Consider the following 24,197-nt stretch of genomic DNA (forward strand, 5'->3'; position numbering starts at 1 on the left):
GCGGGCCCATATGCGCAGTGCATCCGTACGTTTTTAGCTGGTCGCGGTCATCATTTTCAAAGCCGCTCGCAGCCGGCATTGTTAAAAGCCAGCTGCTACGGCTGTTGCACGTGAATTACCGCAATCGGGAATGCCGCGATGGATGGCTCAGCGACCCTCCCAACACCTGCCCATGACCCACCCGCGGGTCGTGACCCCCACTTTGAAAATGCCTGACCTATAGAGGTTCCTCTAAAATGACTCAAAGACCATATAGGCTTCATTTGATTTGGAAACCAAACTGCCACCCGGATTGTTAATTTGCATAATCTCTCAGAAGCCGCCTGCCACCTCAACCTGTGGGCTAGAAGACAGCTGGCCTTCTCCCCATACTCATAACAAACATCACTCGAGTGCCGTAGCTGGCTCACCGTCGTCCAAGTGGACTGCAAATCAAACTGGGCTTGCAGCTCCTTCCTATTCACAACCAACTCTGGGGTAGGGTCTGACGAATATTGACGCTCCGTCTCAAGGAGAACGCCACGTGCCGTCGCCAGTCGGCCCTCACCATCCTATCTAAATGTGCCTTGAAGGAGATTACCTCTCCCCTTACAATCGGCTTAAGGGCTTCCCACAGTGTGGAGGGAGAGAAAGAGTAATTCCTATTTTACCTGGTGTACTCCTCGATGGTCCTGGACACGTGTTCACAAAACACCCTGTCTGCCAACAGTGCTATGTCCAATCTCAACGGTGGACGCCAAATCGAAACTGTTTCCAAGGCCAAATCCATGAAGTATTGAGAATGTCTGATATAATAATTGCCAAGTATTCTGCTCTCCACACCCAGGGTAGAAGGGAGCCAGCCATTAAGAAGAAGTCAATCCTGGAACAGAATTACTGCACGTGGGAATATAATAAGAACTCCTTGTGCCCTGGATATAAAAACCGCTAAGGATCTGCCCCCTCCCACCTGTTCCATAAAGGCCAAGCGGACCTTTGCCATCCCCAAGAGAGCAAATGATTCAGGTCAGAGTCATTCTAGTTTAGGATCCAGTGTTCAGTTCAAATCCCCTCCAGAGATCAGTTGATGTGTGCCCAAGTCAGGAATGGAAATCAACATTTTCTAATGAATGTCACATTGTTCCAATCTGGAACGTAGACATTTACCAGTACAACGGATGTGCCTGCCCACTGACCATCACAAATCTGCCATTGTGACCCACTACAGTTCTAGTAGGCGAAAGAAAAGTCTGTTTATTAACTAAGATCGCTGCTCAATCAAAGCTCGAATGGAACACTTGGCTCACTCACCCCTTCCGTAGTCTGGTCTGATCCCTTAACCTCAAGTTGTTCTCCTGCAAAAATACCACATCAGCATTTAGATTCTTTAGGTGAGCAAATGCTCTTGACCTGTTTACTAGGTTTCCCAACCCCTTTACGTTCCAGATTGCCCTCCCTCATCCCTGAGTCAGCCATTTCCACTACTAGAGGCTGCCAAGCAACTCCTCAAAGAAAATGGGCCCAAGGCCCATCCAAGATGGCCGCCAAACCGACCTACAGGGTGAGACAATGAGAATCTCGTAATCATCATCAGCAGACTAACCACTCCCTCCTCTCCCTACCCCCCTTCCAATTAACATCCGACCCAAATATGCATATCGGTACCCAGAAAAGAACCAAAACTTCCTCCTCCCAAAACCCCAACCCTCAACTATTCACAGATGCGAAGTTCATCGAACTATGTGTGATTGGTTCGACAGTTGCAGTTCCTACCACCATCTCACTCATTAGCTCAATTTTAATGCTAGCAGGGCAGTCCCCCCCCCCCCCCCCCCCCCCCCCCCCCCATGAAAGAGAATATAAAACACAACTTTATTGCCCACACAGCCAGGCTTTCTGTCCAGGTCTTTTGCCACTCTGTCAGAATAAAATCAGGGGGCGTGGTTTGCCCCGTCACCCTGGTGGGACACGGTCTGTTAAAGTTGCCAAGCCGACTAGACAGTTATTGGGCACCATCATTAAAGGGCTCTCCGATTTTTCAAAAAAAATGAATTCTGTCCCACTCCACCACCCCATGGCCACCCCCTCAAGCTTTGGGTGATTCACCGCCCACATCACAGTAGTATTGGGGGACACTCTTCCCCCCCTCTCTCACCCCTACATGTTCACCAGTGGGCACCCCTCTCCCCCCCAACTCACATAACGGGAACCCCCTTCCCTCAATGGAGAAGCGTAACTTCCTGGTACTGCCTCCTGGCAGCGCCCACCTTATAGCCCACCTCGGTTCCCGACACTGCCAGGGTGCCAGGTGGCAATGCGCAGCCTCGACCCTCAACCCTGAAGTCTGAAGGCACCTCTACACCCCCGGCGTTGTCACCACGACTTGTTCTCATTTTCGAAAACTGCAGCGTAAAGCCTAGTAATGAGATTTAAATCCATATAAATTTACGGAAATCAAATTCATGCCCACAGAGGATGAGAACCTGATCATATCACTGGCGGGGACAGAAAAGATCTCAAATCAAGATCTCCCCAACGCAAATCCTGTTATGGCCCTCTCGTGAAATTTAGCCGCCATCATGAGATTTGTGCTTACGGCGAACGGAAAATTGTGCCAGGCATCTCTGGCAGTGCAGTGTACCTGCAGTAGAATTCTGAAGAGTCAGCCCAGATTATGTGCTTTAATAGAGCTTGAAGACACAAGCTGACTGAGAGGTGGGAGTGCTAGTACTGAGCAAAGCTGGCAAGGACTGTTCTTTATGAGCACCGTTTCTTCGTTTTTGCAGTAGACATAAAATGGACGCCATTTGATGCCCTCTTTGTTGAAGATACAACTCAACAGAGAGGTAACTCAGTCGATGGGCAGTGACAAATTAATACAGATGTACATGGGCAAAGCTAGCAGGAGGAGGTGAGTGGAAATTATTATTATTTTTTTATAATTTAGAGTATCCAATTTTTTTTTCCCAATTAAGGGGTAATTTAGCATGGCAAATCCACCCACCCCGCACATTTTTGGGGTTGTGGGGATGAGACACATGCAGACACGGGGAGAATGTGTAAACTCCACACGAACAGTGGCCAAGGGCCAGGATCGAACCTGGGAGCTAGGCGCCGTGCGGCAGCAGTGCTAACCACTGCGCCACCGTGCTGCCCTGTGAGTGGAAATTATGTTAGGTGCAGCAAGTGACAGAGTAGTTCAGTGCCCAATCCCCTGATTGATAGCTGCCAAAGTGAAGTAAGCTTTGCACTAAAAGATCACTAGAGGAGTGGGCCTCTCTATCATTCCACAGGGCCTTCCTCAATCTGCCTCTGACATAGTCAACCAAACCGATCTCCACCTCTTCATTGTTCACCTCAGTGGGATTGCCTTTGCCTGTTTCCACTCTTACCTATCCAGTCATAGCGAGACTCGTGCAATAACTCTTTTCACTTCTCCATATCATTCCAGTGAAGTTTTCAAGGATCTAACAATGATCCCAATGTTTCCCTGTCCAGCCTCCCTTCTTCCATTCTACATAAATGGGAGCTTGTCCAAAATCCTGCTGTCTATATCTTAATTCACCCCAAGTCCTATTCATCCGTCGCTTCTGTGGTCACTGATCCACCTTGGCTCCTGCTCCACCAACACCTTGGTTTTAAAATCACACTCTCGGACTCCAACCGGGTTAGTTTGTGCACTAGTGTGATCAATATTACTCTTAAGTTCATAATAGCATCAACTCTCAACAAAATAAATTGGAACCTTTCATATCCCAACTTATACTGCAAAGCCAGGCAATTTCTCCATGTATCAGCTCTCATACCAACTGCAATATATTTCACATAATAATTCTAGCATCAACTAAATCAAATATCACCTTAATACACCAACAAATATTAATTGAACAGTGAACAATATGTCCAACTATATATTAAGAGGGAGTTAGTGTAGACATACTGCATACAGATGAAACTGCAGAAAATGACAGCTTGGCATATTTTTGTCAGCTCTGCTATTTTGAAATTGGTTTAACCCTTACGAGTTGACAGCTCTTAGGAACTGCTGTCTCCCTGGGCTAACAAGTGTAGTAAGTTTTCAGATCACACACTGTGAAATAATGTTTGCATTATAGTAGCAAGTATACATTAACATTATATAAAGTGTTAAAGGTTGTAAATGAAATAGAAGACATAAAACATCCTAAACCTGATCACTCTGTCATCTCTATTTGTCTTGTACTTTTTTATTTCAACCTTAATTTGTTTCCAACAGTAGAAATGATCTATTTTTAAATCCATTTTGCCTTTGTTGATGTTTCAAGTGCTTACTTTGTTTTAGCTTTGCTCCATTTTTATTTGTACATGAAATGGATTACTGGCAAGGTTAGCATTTATTGCCCGTCCCAGATTGCCCTTGAAATATGAAGTTTGCAGGTGAAATGTTGCAACACTGGTGATGTAGACATTGTTGGGAAAAAAGGTTGTTTTAAGGGATTCATGCTTGCTTTGGAAAACATTAGAAATAAGGGTCGCGGCCTAATGGCCTTGTTGTACCCGACTCAGTGATGCGGTAAATCTTGCCAGAGGCCTCTCGCAAGATTTGCGATGCTCGGAACGCCTCGTGAAATCTCGCGAGACATCCCGGGTGAGCAATTAGGCGCACTTAAATATGTGTATGCTGGATTCACCCAGCGCCCAGAAACTAATGGCCTCGCCTAGGGAATCTCACCATGGGGCAGTTTAGCACCGGTACACACAAATGTGGCCCAGGCGTAATGGCACCTGGGGGATTTGTCCCAGGTCATTGGAGGTCCACGGGTCGTCCAGCTCTGGGAAGGGTGGTACCCTGGCACTCCCGCTGCCAGCCAGGCACCTTGGCACTGTCAGCCTGGCAACTTCGCACTGCCACTCAGGCATGCTAGCAGTGCCACTGTGGCACTGCCAGGGTGCCCAGGTGTCACGCCAGACTGACGGGATACTGCCAGGATGCCAGGCTGGCAGTAATATGGTGTCCCGGTGCCAGGTTGGCCATGCCAGGGATCAGGCCCGGGAGTGCTGTGCTCTTAAGAGGTGGTGTGAGGGGGACCCCTAAGATGTATGTTGGGACAGTGGGGGGTGGGGGTGGGTGGGTTGGGGCCCAGGGGCCCCAGTGGAGGAACAGAGGTGGGATTGAAGAATTGGGGCGGCATTTCAAAATGGCGGCCTGATCCGCAAGTCAACTTCCTGAAATGAGATAGTTGTGGCCCTGGCGATTGTGTTCCCAATCAAGGGAAAAAAAACAGCAGAGCCCAGTTAGATAGCAAGATCATTTGTGGTGCTGCACGTGCTGAGAAACTGTGCTCGGGAAGGGACAGGCCCGCGATCGGTGCCCACCAATTGTCGGGCTGGCGTCCAAATCGGACGCACTATTTCCTCTCTGCCACCCCGCAAGATCAAGCTGCCACGTCTTGCGGGGCGGCTGAGGGGAAAGACGGGCACCGCACATGTGTGGGTTCGTGCCGTCAGCGTCATGACGACAGCCACGCATGCGTGGGTTGGAGCCGACCAACCTGCGCATGCGCGGCTGACGTCATTATGCGCACCGGCTGCGTCATTCTCGGCGCGACGCCCCCGCGGCCGAGAGTTACGGAGCGCCGCTCCTAGCCCCGCCGGGAGGGGAGAATAGGGGGCGAGGAGCGGCCTCCAAGGCCGTCGTGAAACTCGGCCGATTTTTCCCGGGAGCGAAGAATTCCGCCCTGTATTTCTGGTTTACTAGTCCAGTGACAATACCACAACGCCACCTCTTCCCAATATTATTGATAAAAGTATCAGCATGCAGTTCTCCAGTGACCATCGAACACTGGTGCAACAATTGGATGAGAAGATAACGTCTGCCAACTGAGGAAAGAGGTTAACAAGTGGCAGCTTAAGAACAGCAGTAGCAATTCATTGAAATCATTTTTCTTTAGTTATTTATTCACCAACTTTAAAATTTTATTGGCTGCAATACTGTTTGTCCTGTGGCTTATGCACTGGGGTCCTTCAACTTAACCAGCAATTAATTGACATGAACACACTTTGATGTCCCATATTATTTACAGAACAGGTATGAGCAGAATATTTTTAATTAGTTGCAGATTTATTGAAAGAAGCAAAGAAAAATATATATTTATATAGGGCCTTACATGTGCCCAGGATATCCCAAATTGCAACCAATTAACTACTTTGATCTATAGTCACTTTTGTTATGTAGACAAATACAGCAGCCAATTTGGAACAGAGAAAATATTGCAGGGAAAGAAATGGGATGACCAGGCTAATCAGTTTTTTGATTAAGGGATAAATGTTGTCCAGGATATTAAGAGTATTGTGATCCATGAGGCATTCGAAAATACCTTTACATCCAGGGAACATGAGATATGGTTGACTAAGACTTGCGTCTGGCTTGGTGTTCATATAGAACTATTGTCAACTGTCTCACTTAACTCCATGGGAAAACATGCCATCATGCACAGTGCTGAAGGACAAAAAAAAATCACAACTGTAAAGTTGTTATTAATGTCCCAAGGTATGATATTTGTACACTGGGCAGATCATCTCATTTATTCATACATTCCAATTGTCACAATTTCACTCTGAGAGCAAATGACTGCTGCCAGACATTATTTGCAAATCGCACCTCTCTTCCTTGAGCACAATCTTACCCCATCCTGCAAGAAAAAGGAGGGGTCACAGGTGCTGTAAAGTGTGGGTGACAATTCTCGTAAAAACAAAATGCTCACCAAAGAACAATTGATGGGAAAAAGGAGGGATAATGGGCAGTAATGTGGTGAAGAATTGACAAAGTAAGGGAAATGGATAGCAATGAAGGAAAGAAAGAGGCAAGAGCACAATAAAGGGAGGGTTAAATGAATGGCAAGAAGTAATAAAGATAGAAAGGGGCAATGAAAGTGAGACAGGAGGGTTCCGAAGCTGGAATTGGGAGTAGGAGAGTGTCAACTTGTGCAACAGGGAGTCAGGAAGGAGACTGTCAATAATAAACTATTAAAGGAGGGGAGATTGAAAACTTCCAGCTTGGATTGTGGGGATTGTGTAGATTGGAGTGGGCACAGGAGTATCATTTTGTGCAGTGCCTTGCAAGGTGGAAGAAGAACGGCACAGACTAGAAAAGTGTTCAAAAGGAGTGCAAGAATAGTACAAACTTTTATTTTGGAAAATGTTTTAATTACACAATACAAAATAAACAAGTCTGTACAGACCAGATACAATTCACAAAAGCCAAACATTGGAAATAACCCACAAGACCCTAACTCCCCCCTCCCCTGACCCCATTTCCTCTTTGTTATTTTATTTTAAAACATTTTTATTGCATTTTTACACCTGTACACTATAGAATAGGTGAGCAAGATGGTAGTGCCAATTTGAGCTTGGTGAAGGGGAAGAAATTGTCTGGTTGAATTGAGGACGACAGGGGAAGAATGCTATTTTAATGAAGAAATGAACGTCTCTCTGAAGTCTGAGAAGTTGCATGGGGTCCATTCTTTCGGAGCTGGGGGAAATGTGATAATTGAGGTTTGTGGAGGTTATAGTCACTTTGTTTTTCCGAAGTTATTAAACTAAATATTTGTCAATTGTGAAGTATTCAAAAACAAACTTAAAATTAACGTGAATTCATCATTTTGTTCATGTAAAAACATATCAAAATTTTCCAGGATGGAATAAAATGCACCAACAGTTTTGCCCTTCAGTGTTTGGATTTCATCCTTTAGCTTTTCATGCGTAATTCCTTCTTCCAATGCAATCAAAGATATCTATCGTATATCAATGGTTTAAGTTACAAAGATCTTGTAACTATTTGCTTTCACATTGCATAGGCATATAAATAAGAGAATGTTTGAGATGTCAACTTTTTGGCATCCTGTCAGACTTCTTAAAGTTGCTGGTTTGCTGTTGCCAGTTTTTGAGGTTGGCATGTCTACTTACTGATGTTGCTATAGCACATAAAACAACAATCAGCATTTGATGGACTTCAAGCCTCAAGCATCGGACTTGAGGATACTTTGGCAAATACTTCACACATCTTATTCGAGCTGCTCAACATATTGATATTAGATGCTTTTAGAACATCCAGGTCTTGTATTTCTTAAAGCTCTCAATGAACTGAAGTTCCCATGCATGCCAACAATCAACATTTCACACTGCCATCAGCAACGAAGAGTTCAGTTAACACAGTATGTGTCAATATTTACTGACAAAGTTCAGTGCCCGCTCCCCTTTGCCCATAATCCTATACTTCCTGAGTCTGGGAGAAAATGCACCAATCAGAACCCATTCTTCCCTACTGCACATTCACATTACCAATACTGGAATTCTGAATTGGTATACTCTAGATGAATCTCTTGCAAGAACAAAAGGTCAAACCACAGTATATAGAGAAGCTAGTCCACACATTAACACTCAGAAAGTGCCCCAAGAAAGTGGAATTTTCACAGGGACGGGGGAAGTGCTCCTATTTTATTTGACCACCAATTACATACTTGATTTCTAACCTCTTCAGAGGGCATATCGAGATGGAGGTGCCCTTGCATTCCCTCTCGAACAGTGGCAGTGTCCAGCACTAGCCTTGGGGCTGTTGGCCTTCTCAGGTTGTAGAGACTCTGATTGGAGCTGCAACATCAGGGAACATCTCCCTCAGCTCTTTTAGAAGAAAAGTCATGCCATGGAGTAATGGCTAAGGAAACAAGTGCAGAAATCTAAAGGACGGCGAGTTAAGGAAACTAAAGAAATAAAGAGAAGTTTCCAAGAAGTCTGAAGTAGAAGGAACAGAGAAAACAGGGACTAGAACTGGATACTGTTAGGTAAAGTCACTGAGAACTGAAAAGGAATTCGATCACAAGAGGCCAGAAAGATATCTGAAATCATTCTAAGGTTTGAGAGAATTTACTAGTTTGTGAGACACTGTTTGAAAGAATTGTGGAAATTAGTGGCTGAATCTTGGAGGTTTGTGTCAAAACATTTAAGCTGAATGAAGCCTGAAACAGTAATAGGAAAACAAGGAGCTGGATTCTTAATAAAAGCAGCTGATGGAAAGCATTGTATGAATACAGATTTTAAAGTGTGTCTCTTTGAGAATAGAGTTTGGAAACATTCATGTGACAACCCTCCCTGTTTTCAGGCCACTTACACAGTTAAACATATACTCCCCCTCCCCAACACCCTCGGACACCCACACAATGGCTTTTCACCATCTGTAGGCTACCCTTTTACTGTGAACAAAGATATAAAGGACGTGGAAGCTTTGGAACGGGTGCAGAGGAGATTTACCAGGATGTTGCCTGGTATGGAGGGAAAATCTTAAGAGGAAAGGCTGATGGACTTGAGGTTGTTCTCGTTAGAGAGAAGAAGGTTAAGAGGTGACTTAATAGAGGCATACAAAATGATCAGAGGGTTAGATAGGGTGGACAGTGAGAGCCTTCTCCCGCGGATGGAGGTGGCTAGCACGAGGGGACATAGCCTTAAATTGAGGGGTAATAGATATAGGACAGACGTCAGAGGTAGGTTTTTTACGCAAAGAGTGGTGAGGCCGTGGAATGCCCTACCTGCAACAGTAGTGAACTCGCCAACATTGAGGGCATTTAAAAGTTTATTGGATAAGCATATGGATGATAATGGCATAGTGTAGGTTAGATGGCCTTTAGTTTTAGACTTCCCATGTCGGTGCAACATCGTGGGCCGAAGGGCCTGTACTGCGCTGTATCGTTCTATGTTCTATGTTCTATAAAACCCTTTTATGTTAATCTTGATATCTTTATTTTTGTATTCTCTTTTCCGTTTTATTCTTTATATTTCTTCCAGTCCCCTGAATTAATGCTCTTCTTGACATTTTCATGCATTCTTTCCTTTAGTTTAATATAACCCTTTATCAATCAATCATGGCTGTTTTATTTGATTTTTAAGTGTTCTTTTCCCTTGTTGGTATATAGTGGTTTAGTATTAAGCTCAATTCTTTATGAAAATCTCTCATTGCTTATCTGTAGTTTTCCTAGATAACTGGTTTAATTGGCTTACTGTCATCAATCTTTATCGCATTCCGTTAATCTTGCCAGAATCTAGTATTAACTTCCTCTTTACAAATCTAACATTGAATTTGATCATATTATGGTCACTGGTAGATAGAGAGGTAACTATGTAATGATGATTTAATTGGGAGAGGTTGAGGCTGAGGACAATGGATCTCCTGGAGGAGTAGAGTCTGATGAAGGCCTGAGGGAGAGCGGTGGAGTGACATGGACTCAGAACACGGATATTGGGCAAGTATGAGGAAGTCAAGTTGATGGAAAATAGAGAGAAATGTGGCAATTCAGCTGAGTAGATGGTCTCAGTCATTGAGACAAAAGAGCTTAGGGTTCTTAACATTTAACATTGGAGGTAAAGTTAGGGGAATAGATTAAATGGATCAAGTAACATACTTTGGGCGGATTTCTCCGCTCCCGGGAAAAATCGGGAGATCCGTCGTGAACTCGGCCGAGTTTCACGACGGCCTCGGAGGCCGCTCCTCATCCCCTAGTCTCCCCTCCCGGTGGGGCTAGGAGCGGCGCTCCGTAAATCTCGGCCGTGGGGGCGTCGCGCCGAGAATGACGCGGCCGGCGCGCCTAATGACGTCAGCCGCGCATGCGCAGGTTGGCCGGCTCCAACCCACGCATGCGCGGCTGACGTCATGACGCTGACAGCACAAACCCGTGCATGGGCGGTGGCCGTCTCAGCCACCCCGCAAGACGTGGTGGCTTGATCGTGCGGGGTGGCGGAGGGGAAATAGTGTATCCGATTTGGACGCCGGCCCGACGGTCGGTGGGCACCGATCGCGGGCCTGTTCCCTCCCGAGCACAGTCGTGGTGCTCTTTCCTTTCTAGGCAACCTACAAGCCACAAACGGGCTTCTCAATCCCGTTTCATGACGGCAGCGACCAGGTGTGTTTGCCGCCGTCGTGAAACGGTTGCGAACGGCGGGCCGCTCGGCCCATTTAGGTCGGAGAATCGCCGTTCGCCGTGCAAAATGGCGAGCGCCGATTCTTCCGAGCCGGGGGGGGGCGGAATCGCGGGGGGCGCGAGGGGGGCGTGAATTGTGTCGGGGGGCCCTCCCGCGATTCTCCCACGCCGTGTGGGGAGCGGAGAATCGCGCCCTCAATCTTTGAAAAGAATAACCTGAGATTATCCTTACCTAGTAGAATAATGCTGGATTATTGAGAGGATTTGGAAGAGGGAAGGGAGTTATGGTACTGCTTTAGTTTACCAATCCAAATCTCAAGGAAAATAAACTGGCCAGTTCTATCTATATTCAGAATATGAAATGTCGGAATATCTTTTTGATCAGAATTTTGACTCTTTTCATGTATTTTCTATTAGCTGCCCAGGAGCTAACAACAGCTCTATATATAGTCAAGATTATACCCTCAACATGAACATGAATTTAACAGAAGTTATGCTAACAGCGATACATTTCACAACTATACATTTCATTTAATAGATATAGATTGAAGAGGTGAGTGCTGAACGGGAATACATTTACCTCATATACATTTAATATGCGTGTACATTCAAAAAACATGCAAGTATTTGACAATGATCCAGGAAGAATATACATTCTGGTTAATTATTAATCACAGATAAGAACAGAGTTGATATATTGTCCATGTATTTAAGTGAAGAACATTAAATTAATTAAGTTAGCTGGTTTAGCAATCTTTTGAAGAGAAGCCACAAGCTTAAAAAATGTTCCTTCCACGAGTGTTTTACTAAGGTTAAGCTTAAGGTGCACATGCCACAAATCTCAACTGACTAAGTTGGGGAATCAAATTTAGGCTGTCACTCTGTGCATGATGGAAAAAATCCCCCTTCTCCACCCATCACTTTGACAAACATAAAATGAAAATAAAAAGAGCAGCCTAGGAGTACACGCTAATATTTCAGCGAGAAGGAATCTCTCTTCTGTGCCATTTCCCAGTAATCCTGATCTGTTTTAACTGACAAAAACTACACGAAAACTGAAGTTGCCTTGATAAATGGGAAAACCTTTACAAAAAAAAAGGCTGCTCCAACATACATTTTTAATGGCCCGATTGTTCGATTTAATTCCTGTGCAGGTTTTTCTTTTTAATGTGAAAATAGTCATATTTTGTCCCAGATTAGTACAGATAACAGCTGACAGACTCTCCTGCTCAAGGTATTTGCTGGACATAATTCATTCATAAACCAGTAATGCAGCCATTTATCATCTGAATTTTTTCTCGCCCTCTCTGTCTCTGCTCCCGGCTCTCCTGAGTCTCTGAGCTCTGATGTATTAGCCGGCATATGCAAGCTATGAATTATCTGCTGAACAGAGTCAATTATCCACTACAGAAATGAGAGCCTGGGTGCCAATAGCCTGGAGGGGTCCTGCTGTATTTATGGTATGAAGGCAGAGAGAGAAAGAAAGAGAGAGAGAGAGAGAGAGAGTGGGGTGGGAAATTATCACCTCCTCCCCCCCAAAGTACCTTCTATCAGCTACAGCTAAAGGAACTGTTGGAACTTTTAATGCAATAATCCATTTTTCTATACGATTTTTATGACCACTTTAATGGCAATATGTTTTATAATAAACCCTTCAGTCTACCAACACATTTTCTGGTGTAGTCTTTCTTTCACTTTATTTCTCTGGTCTCTCCTCAGCCTTCACTCAAAGATTTCAGATTGACTGAAGTGACTAATAGTGCAGATAGCTAATGGAGTATTGGATAGTTTTTTTTTCCAGTCCCCAGCTACAGGCCTGTATGCCTTTGTCATGTAGAGGTGCTATTGATTTCTCTCTCTCTCTGGTTCTCTCCTCTGCAAACAGTGCCAAGCCCTGGCTCGTTCCTGCACAAAATCAGCACAACCTCGCTGAGTGACACGAGTGACACTTAGGGAAATGAGGCCATTAGACAGAATTACAGGGGTGTTTGATGGATCAGTAATAGGCTCTGATGATGGAATTTAACACAGACCCCCACCAGGGACAGGTCTAATATACACTTCAACAGATCCCTTAATAAACCTCCTCTCAACATTTTGAGCTGTGAAGTTTTAAGAGCAATAAGCTGTACTAAAAATAAAATTCTCTTCATAGTACCAATATTTTACAGTTTGAGTTGTCTGTGTGTGTGTATGTGCCTGCCTGATGATGAGTATGTATGTGATTTCAATGTACCTGTTTGTATACGTCAAATAGTGAATGTATGTGCATGTAAAGAGTGTGTTTATATGACTATACTGTACCTGTAACTGTGTATAGTCTCATTTGTTCTTCGGATAGCGAGAATCTTTTTAAGGGTTTTTGGAATAGCTCACATTTTTTTCAAAGTACTGTCGGCAGACAAAGAAGGTAAATTTGCTAAGCTGTAAATTGTTTGAAAGATTAAACCAGCACTCTCTTTATTCCTAATGTTTATTCAAGACAAGAAAATTACATGTTAAGTGGAGCCGTACGTTTTTCCCCCCCTTTTTTTTCGCTCTCTTTGCAAGACAGTACTGGCTTCTGTAAATCCTCTTTTGGCTTTAATCTGAATATAAAGATGCGGAAAGGATTAAATTCTACTGGTGAATAAACCGTTTGTCCTTGCCAGGATCCATTAGTCTGCTTTTAAGGTGGTTTACGTTACTTTCATTTGTTTGCCTCAAGCAGGTAGGAGGAACAAATATATATCCAAACAAAGAAAGCTCTTAGCAGCATTTGTTGGAACCAAAGAAAAGATGCCATTGCTTTTATCACCATGCTGCAGTTTTGGGCAGGCTGCCGGCAAAAGATTAGATTTACAATAAATTGGGAGCCTTAAGAATAAACTGCTCTCACACTGTTGACAGTACTGTAGAAACCAGTTATGGATCTATAAAAGAATCACAGTCATGTATTACGTGGCTTTTCTGACAGGGCAAAATTATTTCCTTTTTTTTTGTAATCAATCATGATTTGGACTGCATGGCGTCGTGTCATTTAATCTCCAAGACTTGCATTTGGACCGAGGTCAGAAGATTCTGTTGACCCTGATAGAGGACTTAGTGGTGCAGCAAGATTCCCTTTGAGAACCAGGAATTTGAAGCCAACTCAGAAGCCATGAAGATTCCTTGAGGTTCAATGGTGCTCTTATATACCAGGCTAATTTCATGGCACTCTTATCTGAACACGAGGATGGAGGTGTCCTTTTGAATTCTGAATGGGATCCAGGTGACAAGTACTATATCCTTACATGAGTTTTCATCTGTTTCTTGGAATTAAAATCTTCTAATCCTCAAATAATTAAATTTTTGAACCCAGTTGCCTGAGAAAAAACTGCCTCAAGTTTGTTTCTTGTTGGGAAGTATGCCTTTGAGACATCACAGGAAATTTATGAAACAGAAGTAAATCCTCACTGTTCTTTCTATTAGAGGAGCAGGAGTTGACCATTTGGCCCCTCAGGCCTGCTTCACTGTGCAGTAAGATCATGGCTGATCTGGCTGTGGACTCAACTCCACGTTCCTGTCTGCCACCCATAACCCTTGCCCCCTTGTCTATCAAAGAATCCATTTAACTCTGCCTTGAATAAATTCAATGACCCAGCCTCCACTACTTTTGGGGAAGTCAATTCCACACACCAACAAATGTTTGGATTTCTCTTCATCTCTGTCTTAAAAAGGAGTCTTCTTACTTTTATACCATGTCCCTAGTATTACCCACCCTATCAAATCCTCCCCAAGATCTTTTACGTTTCAAAAAAATGAGTAATTATGTGATTGTATATTGCATTAAGATTGAATAAGTATACACCTTCATTGTATTTCAGTCCTGCAATGATGAGGGAAATAAAAAGTGATACACTTTGTGAAAAAATATTTAAAGTAATTGCTGTCTGAACCGTTTTATTCATGATGGCCATGGTTCAATTTGATCATGGATGTGTGCCTTCAGACTCCTCATTTCTAAAGGAACTGAAGACAAAAGCAGCGAGGTAATGTTATATTTGTGATGAAGCTTGGTTAGACCACACTTGGAGTACTGCGTGTAGTTCTGGTCTGTATACAACACAATGTATATCGAAGACATGAGGAAAAGCTTTATAAGAATGTTACCAGGATTGAGAGGATGCAACAATCATGAACAATTGAACAGTCACGATTCTTCCTTCTAGAAAAGAGAAGCCTAAGAGAAGACCTGTCAGATCGGTCTTTAAAATTATGAGGAGGGTCAATAGGGCGAACTCAAAAGACATATTTTCACCGAGGGATGAATTGTGAACAATGGGGCATAAAATCAGCAGCCACAAACTAACAAATAAAGAATCTAGGAAAATATCCTTTCCAAACAAACAGGAAAAAATATGGACTGGCTGCCATATGGGGTGATTGAAGCAGGAAATGTTGATACATTCCAGTAGAGTTTAGTACATTAATGAGCGAGAACAGAGAGAGGAGAAATGGGGTCGGGTTTTAAGGGTGGCAGGGTTTCCTGCCTTGCTGTCAAAAAAGCCACCCCAGAACTCACCCTCGCTACAATAGGCTGTCCCGCTCTGAGTAGTGTTAAAGAAATGGAGACAGATCTACCGCCCCAATCTGGGAAGACTTTCCCACCTCCAACAGCTTGTCACCCATCTGATTGGGTGGCAGATCTCTTGTTCTAGCTGTGCGCCAGGAGCAGTGGCAATGCTGGGACCAGTCCTGAAGAAGATGGGGCAATGAGGGTGGTGGTCGGGAGTGCACAGGCCATGGGTGGAGGAGGAGACCCCTGGCTGGGGAAACGGACAGGCCTTGAGCAAGCTACCAAATGGAAAAGGGAGTCTGTAAAGGAGAGCTCGCTTCCTTTTCTGCCAAAGGGGCAAACTGGCTTATGCGCAGGCTTCCTGTTGGTTACTGACCTCCTCGCACTGCTTGAATAATTGCAGCTGGGCAGGAAGTTGCCCTTAAGTGTCCAGGCATCAATTGGTGTAAGGGTGACAGGCCACCTGAGGTCTCACCCACTGTCCATTAAACCAGAGGCAGGCAGGTAGGGGCAGCATAATCCTGCAAACCCACCTGCAGGAGACTATACTATTCTACCCAGGGAATCAGAATGGACAGAGGTCATTAGCAACATTGGAACAGGATTATGGTAGATCGGAACCTAAACTCCATTTATTCACCTCGGGGCAACACAGGGCACGATTTACCATCCGTGTTATACCAGAAAGGCAGCATGGAACAGTGCGACACAGCCAGTAGATGCTAGGAGATCCCTCTTCTGGAATCTACCGGACCTGCCATGCCTCGCGAGATCTAACACAACATCACAAGATGTCGCAATGTGAATCCTGTCCATTGTGGGCAGATCATTTTTATCAAATCTGCATATTAGAGTGAGATAGCTAGTCTCAGTCTAATATGCACTTCCATGATCGAACCAAGGCAATAGGACTCTAACCCCTTCACCTTGGAGCTCGTGTCCACAGTCGAGGACTAGATGGAATGGTACTTGTAGGGGTCTCCCAGGAGATTGGAGACCCCCCAGGTGCTTGTCCTCTGGGCAGGGTTGCAGCCTAAAACTGCTGGTGCCACCTTGGCACTGCTGTCCTGGCATCCTGGAAGTGCCACCTGATGCCAGCCTGGTACTGCCAAGGTGACCAGGTGGCACCACCAGCTAGCAGGGCACTGCCAGGGTGCCTGGCTGACAGTGTAAACTGGCATTTTCCCGTGATGGGGATCGGGTCGCAGGCTGCCCTGTGCAGGTGCAGAGATATGTGTGAGGAGGGGGGAGGGGGGTGTGGGGGGGGGGGGGGGGGGTGCAGATAAACATGTGGCTGCAGTGATGGTGTAGGAGGGAGGGTTTCAGGTACGTGGATAATTGGAGCACATTCTGGGGAAGGTGGGACCTGTACAGACAGGATGGTTTGCACCTGAACCAGAGGGGCACCAATATCCTGGGAGGGAAATTTGCTATGGCTCTTCGGGGGGGGGGTTTAAAATAATTTGTCAGGGGGCTGGGAAAAAGAGCTGTAGTCCAGAAGCCAATGTTGAGAATAGTGAGGTACTGAGGGGGGTATCAAGGTCGCAGGAGTGTACTGGCAGACAGAAAGGTGGGTTGAAGTGTGTCTATTACAATGCAAGGAGCATCCGGAATAAGGTAGGTGAACTTGGAGCGTGGATTGGTATTTGGGACTACGATGTTGTGGCCATTACGGAGACATGTTTAGAACAGGGACAGGAATAGTTGTTGGAAGTTCCGGGGTATAGATGTTTCAGTAAGAGTGGGGAAGGTGGTAAAAGAGGTGGAGGAGTAGCATTGTTAATCAAGGATCGTTTAACAGCTGCAGAAAGGCATTTGAAGTAGATCTGCCGACTGAGTTAATATGGGCCGAAGTTAGAAATAGGAAAGGAGAAGTCACATTGTTAGGAGTTTTCTATAGGCCCCCAAATAGTAATAGAGATGTGGAGGAAGAAATTGCTAAGCAGATTATGGATAGGTGTGGAGGTCTCAGGGTAGTTGTCATGGGTGACTTTAGCTATCCAAATATTGATTGGAACCTCTATAGGTCGAACAGTTCGGATGGGGCAGTTTTTGTACAATGTGTGCAGGAGGGTTTCCTGACACAAGATATGGATAGGCGGACAAGAGGGGGGGGCCACATTGGATTTGGTACTGGGTAATGAACCGGCCCAAATGTTTGTAGATTTGTTTGTGGGAGAGCACTTTGGTGATAGTGACCACAATTCGGTGTCTTTCACTATTGCAATGGAGAGGGATAGGGCCATACGGCAGTGCAAGATTTATAATTGGGGAGGGGCAATTATGATGCGATTAGGCAAGAATTAGGGGGCATAAGATGGTAACAGAAACTGTCAGGGAAAGGCACAAATGAAAAGTGGGCCTTGTTCAAGGAACAAAAACTGGGTGTCCTTGATAGGTATGTCCCTGTCAGGCAGGGAGAATGGCCATGTGAGGGAACCATGGTTCACAAAAGAGGTTGAATGGCTTGTCAAGAGGAAAAAGGAAGAGTATGTAAGGATGAGAAAACAGGTTCAGTTGGGTCGCTTGAGGGTTACAAGGTAGCAAGGAATGAGCTTAAAAAAGGGCTTAGAAGAGCTAGAAGGAGGCATGAGAAGTCCTTGGCGGGTCGGATCAAGGAAAACCCCATGGCTTTTTACTCTAATATGAGAAAAATGAATGACCAGGGTGAGGGTAGGGCCGGTCAAGGACAGTAGTGGGAACTTGTGCATGGAGTCAGAAGAAATAGGAGAGGCATTGAATGAATACTTTTCTTCAGTGTTCACCGAGGAGAGGGGCCATGTTTTTGAGGATGAGAGTATGATACAGGTGGGTAGGCTGGAGGAGGTAGATGTTCTGAGGAAGGATGTATTAGCAATTTTGAAAAACCTGAGGGTCGACAAGTCCCCTGGGCCAGATGGGATATATCCAAGGATTCTTTGGGAGGCAAGGGATGAGATTGCAGAGCATTTGGCTTTGATCTTTGGGTCCTCACTGTCCACGGGAATAGTGCCAGAGGACTGGAGAGTGGGGAATGATGTTCCTCTGTTCAAGAAAGGGAATAGGAATGACCCTGGTAATTATAGGCCAGTTAGTCTTACTTCGGTGGTCGGTAAGTTAATGGAAAATGTCCTGAAGGATAGGATTTATGATCATTTAGAAAGATGCAGCTTAATCTGGGATAGTCAACACGGAATTGTGAAGGGTAAGTCTTGCCTCATAAATTTGATTGAATTCTTTGAGGAGGTAACTAAGTGTGTAGATGAAGGTAGAGCAGTTGATGTCGTATAGATGGATTTTAGTAGGGCGTTTGATAAGGTTCCCCATGGTCGGCTCATGAAGAAAGTAAGGAGGTGTGGGATAGAGGGAAATTTGGCCAATTAGATAAGTAACTGGCTATCACATAGAAGACAGAGGGTGGTGGATGGAAAATGTTCAGACTGGAGACCAGTTACCAACGGTGTACCACAGGGATCAGTGCTGGTCCTCTGCTATTTGTGATTTTTAACAATGACTTGGAGGATGGGGCTGAAGGGTGGGTCAGTAAATTTGCTGATGACACCAAGATTGGTGGAGTAGTGGATGAGGTGGATGGCTGTTGTAGGCTGCAAAAAGACATTGATAGGATGCAGAGTTGGGCCAAAAAATGGCAGATGACGTTTAATGCTGATAAGTGCGAGGTGATTCATTTTGGTAGAAACAATTTGAATGCGGATTGCAGGGTCAACGGCAGGGTTACGAGGAATGTGGAGGAACAGAGAGATCTTGGGGTTCATGTCCACAGATCTCTGAAGTTGCCACTCAAGTGGATCGAGCCGTGAAGAAGGCTTATAGTGTGTTAGCGTTTATTAACAGGGGGCTTGAGTTTAAGAGCCGCGGGGTTATGCTGCAACTATACATGACCCTGGTGAGACCACATTTGGAGTATTGTGCGCAGTTCTGGTCACCTCATTACAGGAAGGATGTGGAAGCATTGGAAAGGGTGCAAAGGAGATTTACCAGGATGCTGCCTCGTTTGCAGGATAGGTCTTATGAGGAAAGGTTGAGGGAGCTAGGGCTTTTCTCTTTGGAGCAGAGGAGGATAAGAGGTGACTTAATAGAGGTTTATAAGATGATGAGGGGGATAGATAGAGTGGACGTTCAGAGACTATTTCTTCGCGTGAATGTAGCTGTTACAAGGGGACATAACTATAAGATTCAGGGTGGGAGATATAGGAGGGATATCCGAGGTAGGTTCTTTACTCAGAGAATGGTAAGGGTGTGGAACGGACTGCCTGCTGTGATAATGGAGTCGGACACTTTAGGAACTTTCAAGCGGTTATTGGATAGGCACATGGAGCACACCAGAATGACAGGCAGTGGGATAGCTTGATCTTGGTTTCGGACAATGCTTGGCACAACATCGAGGGCCGAAGGGCCTGTTCTGTGCTTTACTGTTCTATGTTCTATTCCCATTCAGGTAGATCGCGCCCATAACCTTTCAACTAAGATCTGACAAAGAAATAATCTATCTCAGTATTAAAAATTTCAATTGACCAAAAGACCGGGAGGAGGGATTCTCTGTCCCGCCGCGCCCATTTTCTGGCACGGTGCGTCCCTGCCGGCAGAAGGATCCTCCGTGCCGGCAGCCGGCCAATGGGGTTTCCCATTGTGGGCACCCCCATACGTCAGGAAATCTGTGGGCATGAGTGCGCTGCCGGCGAAACGATGGATCCTGCTGACGGAGAATCCATCCTCAGAATCTATTGGGTTTGAGAATTTCGGAATTCTTGATTTCACTTGCTCTAACTTTGTGTCTACTCGTAGCATTCACTGTAGTTTTTTTTATCTGTGCCCTCTTGAATATCTTTATCATTTTAAACACTTCAGTTAAATCACTCCTCAACCAAACAAGCACAAGAGAATACAAACCAAGTTTAGCTTGTAATTTATCTTTTTAAGCCCTGTTTTAACTGAAGTGAATCTGTGCTGTATTCATTCCACTGCTGTCCTGCGATGCATTGCCCAAAACTAAATGTAGTACTCTAGATTGCATCTGACCAAAATTCTGTATAACTGAAACATTTAAATTCATCATTTGAATTCCAATTCCTTTGAATAAAGGCAAATAATTCATTAGTCCTTTTGTTCACTCTGTGTCCTAGCTTTCAACGTGTTGTATGTATGGACACCTTTGCTCTTGCTCCTCCACAATTCCTAGTCTGCCATTAACAGAGCCCATGGTATCTGGATTGTCCGACAATATTGAGGATGATGGCATGTTCCTATTCCATGCTCCCTCTCAAACTCTCACCGTCATTCTGCTATTTGACAAGTTGAACAAGCTGATGATCATGCCATCATGGACTTCTTGTTTCCCAGCCCACATCCCTTCCTTCACACCAACCTTCCCCTTCGGAGTTCCTGCTTTCATCCAAGACCTACCTGACAGCAGGAGTCACAGCAGCCCCAGGCGGAGGAAAGTGAGCATCACAATACTACTGACCTCTTCACATGATCAGCCACTCACAGCTGGTTACCAGGTATGGCTGCAACCAAGCTTGGGGTAAATGATTGTTCCTTTGCCTGTTCACTGGATGGTGAGGTCACAGATCCATTCTGCTACAGGGTCCTTAGATGAAAATTTTGATGAGATGACGTATGCATGTCTAACAAGAGAACATTGTTAGACATGCGCACTGAAATGCTGGGTGCTTTGGTAGGCCTACTAGGGAGACGTCTGTCGCTGTTAAGGAGCAGAGAGGAGCCTAGCTCAAAAATACCTTGGGCTATTGTGAAAACGTTCCCTCTCTGCAGCCACTGCCCGATCTCTGTCATGTTGCAGACCCAGAGGCACTACCGTAGTGACCCCCATACTGTTGCAGCCCTATGTGGACAGGTCACCTAATACTCTGCCTTTACTATGAGCATGCACTGAAACACCTTGCCAAAAACAGGAACTCACCACAGCACTTCCATCAATACCTCACAACACTCCAGACACTTTATATTAGCAGAAGTTCTTATAAATCACCCTCTTTGCAAGTTGGGTGCTCCCTTCAAGTAACATTTGTGCTGGGCCCCTCTGGCAGCTGAATTACTGTTTCTTGTAAGTAATTTGTGAATTTACATAATGGGTGTGAAAGGTACAAATTTGAACAACAGTCGTCATGTCAACCAATAGAATAACACCAGCTTAGTTACTTCCAGTTTATCGTAGAATTTACAGTGCAGAAGGAGGCCATTTGGCCCATTGAGTCTGCACCGGCTCTTGGAAAGAGCACCCTACCCAAGGTCAACACCTCCACCCTATCCCCATAACCCAGTAACCCCACCCAACACTAAGGGCAATTTTGGACACTAAGGGCAATTTATCATGGCCAATCCACCTAACCTGCACATCTTTGTGACTGTGGGAGGAAACCGGAGCACCCGGAGGAAACCCACGCACACACGGGGAGGATGTGCAGATTCCGCACAGACAGCGACCCAAGCCGGAATCGAACCTGGGACCCTGGAGCTGTGAAGCGATTGTGCTACCCACAATGCTACCGTGCTGCCCCTCATAGAGGCATTGCTCAAGCGGGTGCCCTTTCCAGGTGCTGCCCAGTCCAGGATGTGTCCGACGCAGCTCCTGGCACAACATGCAACCTTCAAAAGGGAATCAGCTGCCTGCAATGGTGTTATGGAGATGTTTTATAAAACTTCATTTTTACAGGATGTGGGCTTCGCTGGTTAGGCCAGCAGCATTTGTTGCCCATCTCTGATTGCCTTGAGAAGGTGGTGGTGAGGTGCTTTCTTGAACCGCTACAGTCCATGTTGTGTAGGTACACCCACAGTGCTACGAGGGAGGACTTTCCAGGATTGTGACCCAGTTGAAATTGCTGGCCTCTATCTCCAACCTCTCAACCAATTGCCGACCCGAATCACAATATCACCTCCAAGTCCATGCACTTTTAGTTTAGCTAATAACCGTTTGTATGAAACTTTGTCAAATGCCTTCACACAGTTCTTACAGACAATATTCATTGACGCTCCTCTATCCACCATGGTTGTGATCTCAAAAAGTTTGACTATTTGTCAGGCGTGTTTTACTCTTCACATAACCAAGCTGACTCTGATTAGCTCGCACATGTTCAAGTGCTCAGTCACTCTAGCCCTGACAATTGGTTCCAGTAACTTGCCCACAGGCAAAACTGCCAAGTCTCTCTTTTCCTGCCTCCTTCGCTTTTTGAATGGTAAATTCGAGTGGAAGGGCGCTCATGTGAAGCTCGAAGCTGGGTCAAGGAACCTGCTTTGTGCCACAGATTCTATGTAATTCAAACTATTTTAGACTCGGTCATCAGCTGTGCCAAAATGGAGCTATTCCAGTAGCAATATTACAATGCCAATCTTAGAACACCTGATCATCCTAAGAAAAGCCTATAAGACAAGTATTGAGTGTTGGACTTTAAAGATGAAGTTAGCTGAGCTACCACACCCAGCAGCAAGTGCTAAAATCTATGTGCCCTTTAGTGTCTCAGGGATACAGTTTCCCTCCCCTTGTCCCGAGTATTACTACGAATTAAACTTATAAAATCTAGTCGATCATTTACTGCATTTAAACAGAGCGCCACAAGTGTCAGTTTTATAACATTTCTGGGAAGTAGAAGTATGGTGACATTCAAGGTTGTAACTTAGCTAATTTGGAAAGTTCTGAATGCTCCCTCTGTGTACCCGAACAGGAGCCGGAAAGCGGTGACTAGGGGATTTTCACAGCAACTTCTGTGGTGAATGTATTATACCAATAATCCACCAGTGTATTTGTATCTGTGCTATGCTGTTGCCCTTGTGGGCTTCTCCAATGGGTCATTGTGTGGCATTATCCATAGGGGAACATGTTGGGGCATGTATGGGCTCCGCCCATGGCTCCTCCCCTTGAAGGGAGGTAGAAAGAGCAGTCGACCTGTAGGCTGTTCTCAGTATTGGTTCAGTCGCAGGCAGGCACTGTTCTCAGTTGATTAAAGCCACGGTTAACTTCTACTCATGTCTCAAGTGAATTGATGGTCGCATCAACTTCATTGGTGTTAATATAACATAGGGGCAGATATGGGTCTGCCAATTAATTGCCTATGCAGTGGGTTTCTGGTCAAATATGAACTCCAGTAACCTCTGCTCTTTACTATTTTGAGCATTGTATGCAACCATGGCCCATTTGCACATAATTCTTATTCTGACATACCTGGTGAAGCACTTTTCTTGCAGATGGATACGGACCCTGGCAGTGTAGAAGATTTTAGTTTAGACAGGCAGCATGGTCGGCGCAGGCCTGGAGGGCCGAAGGGCCTGTTCCTGTGCTGTACTTTTCTTTGTTCTTTGTTCTTTGGATTGACAGATGTGGAAGAGACCATCAGGTTTCCAACCCAAGACCCTTCTCTGATGTTCCTCAGTGGAGTCTGCAGACATAGAAGTAAAGGCTAGACTGGTTCTCCTAAAAGCCATTTACATTGATGTTCGGACAGGTGAGCTTGATCCGGTGGTTTATGTGCTGATGTCCCGTATGGATTCTTACATTTTGAATTATAGCCTGTCGTTCTCAGAGGCAGTAAAGGTAGCATCTGAAGCCAACAGAATCTTTATTTAAATATGATGTGGATTATTTAAATATGCAGACTGGGGTTGAATGAAGGTATTGGACCTTGATTATAATTTTATATCTGGCCTGAGTGGAAAAAGTAACATGTGCTGTGGATAGAGGGGAACCAGTGGATGTCCTGTGCTTAGATTTCCAGAAGACA

The sequence above is a fragment of the Scyliorhinus canicula genome, chromosome 4 (genome assembly GCF_902713615.1).
Source record: "Scyliorhinus canicula chromosome 4, sScyCan1.1, whole genome shotgun sequence".
In the NCBI taxonomy this organism is placed as follows: Eukaryota; Metazoa; Chordata; class Chondrichthyes; order Carcharhiniformes; family Scyliorhinidae; genus Scyliorhinus; species Scyliorhinus canicula.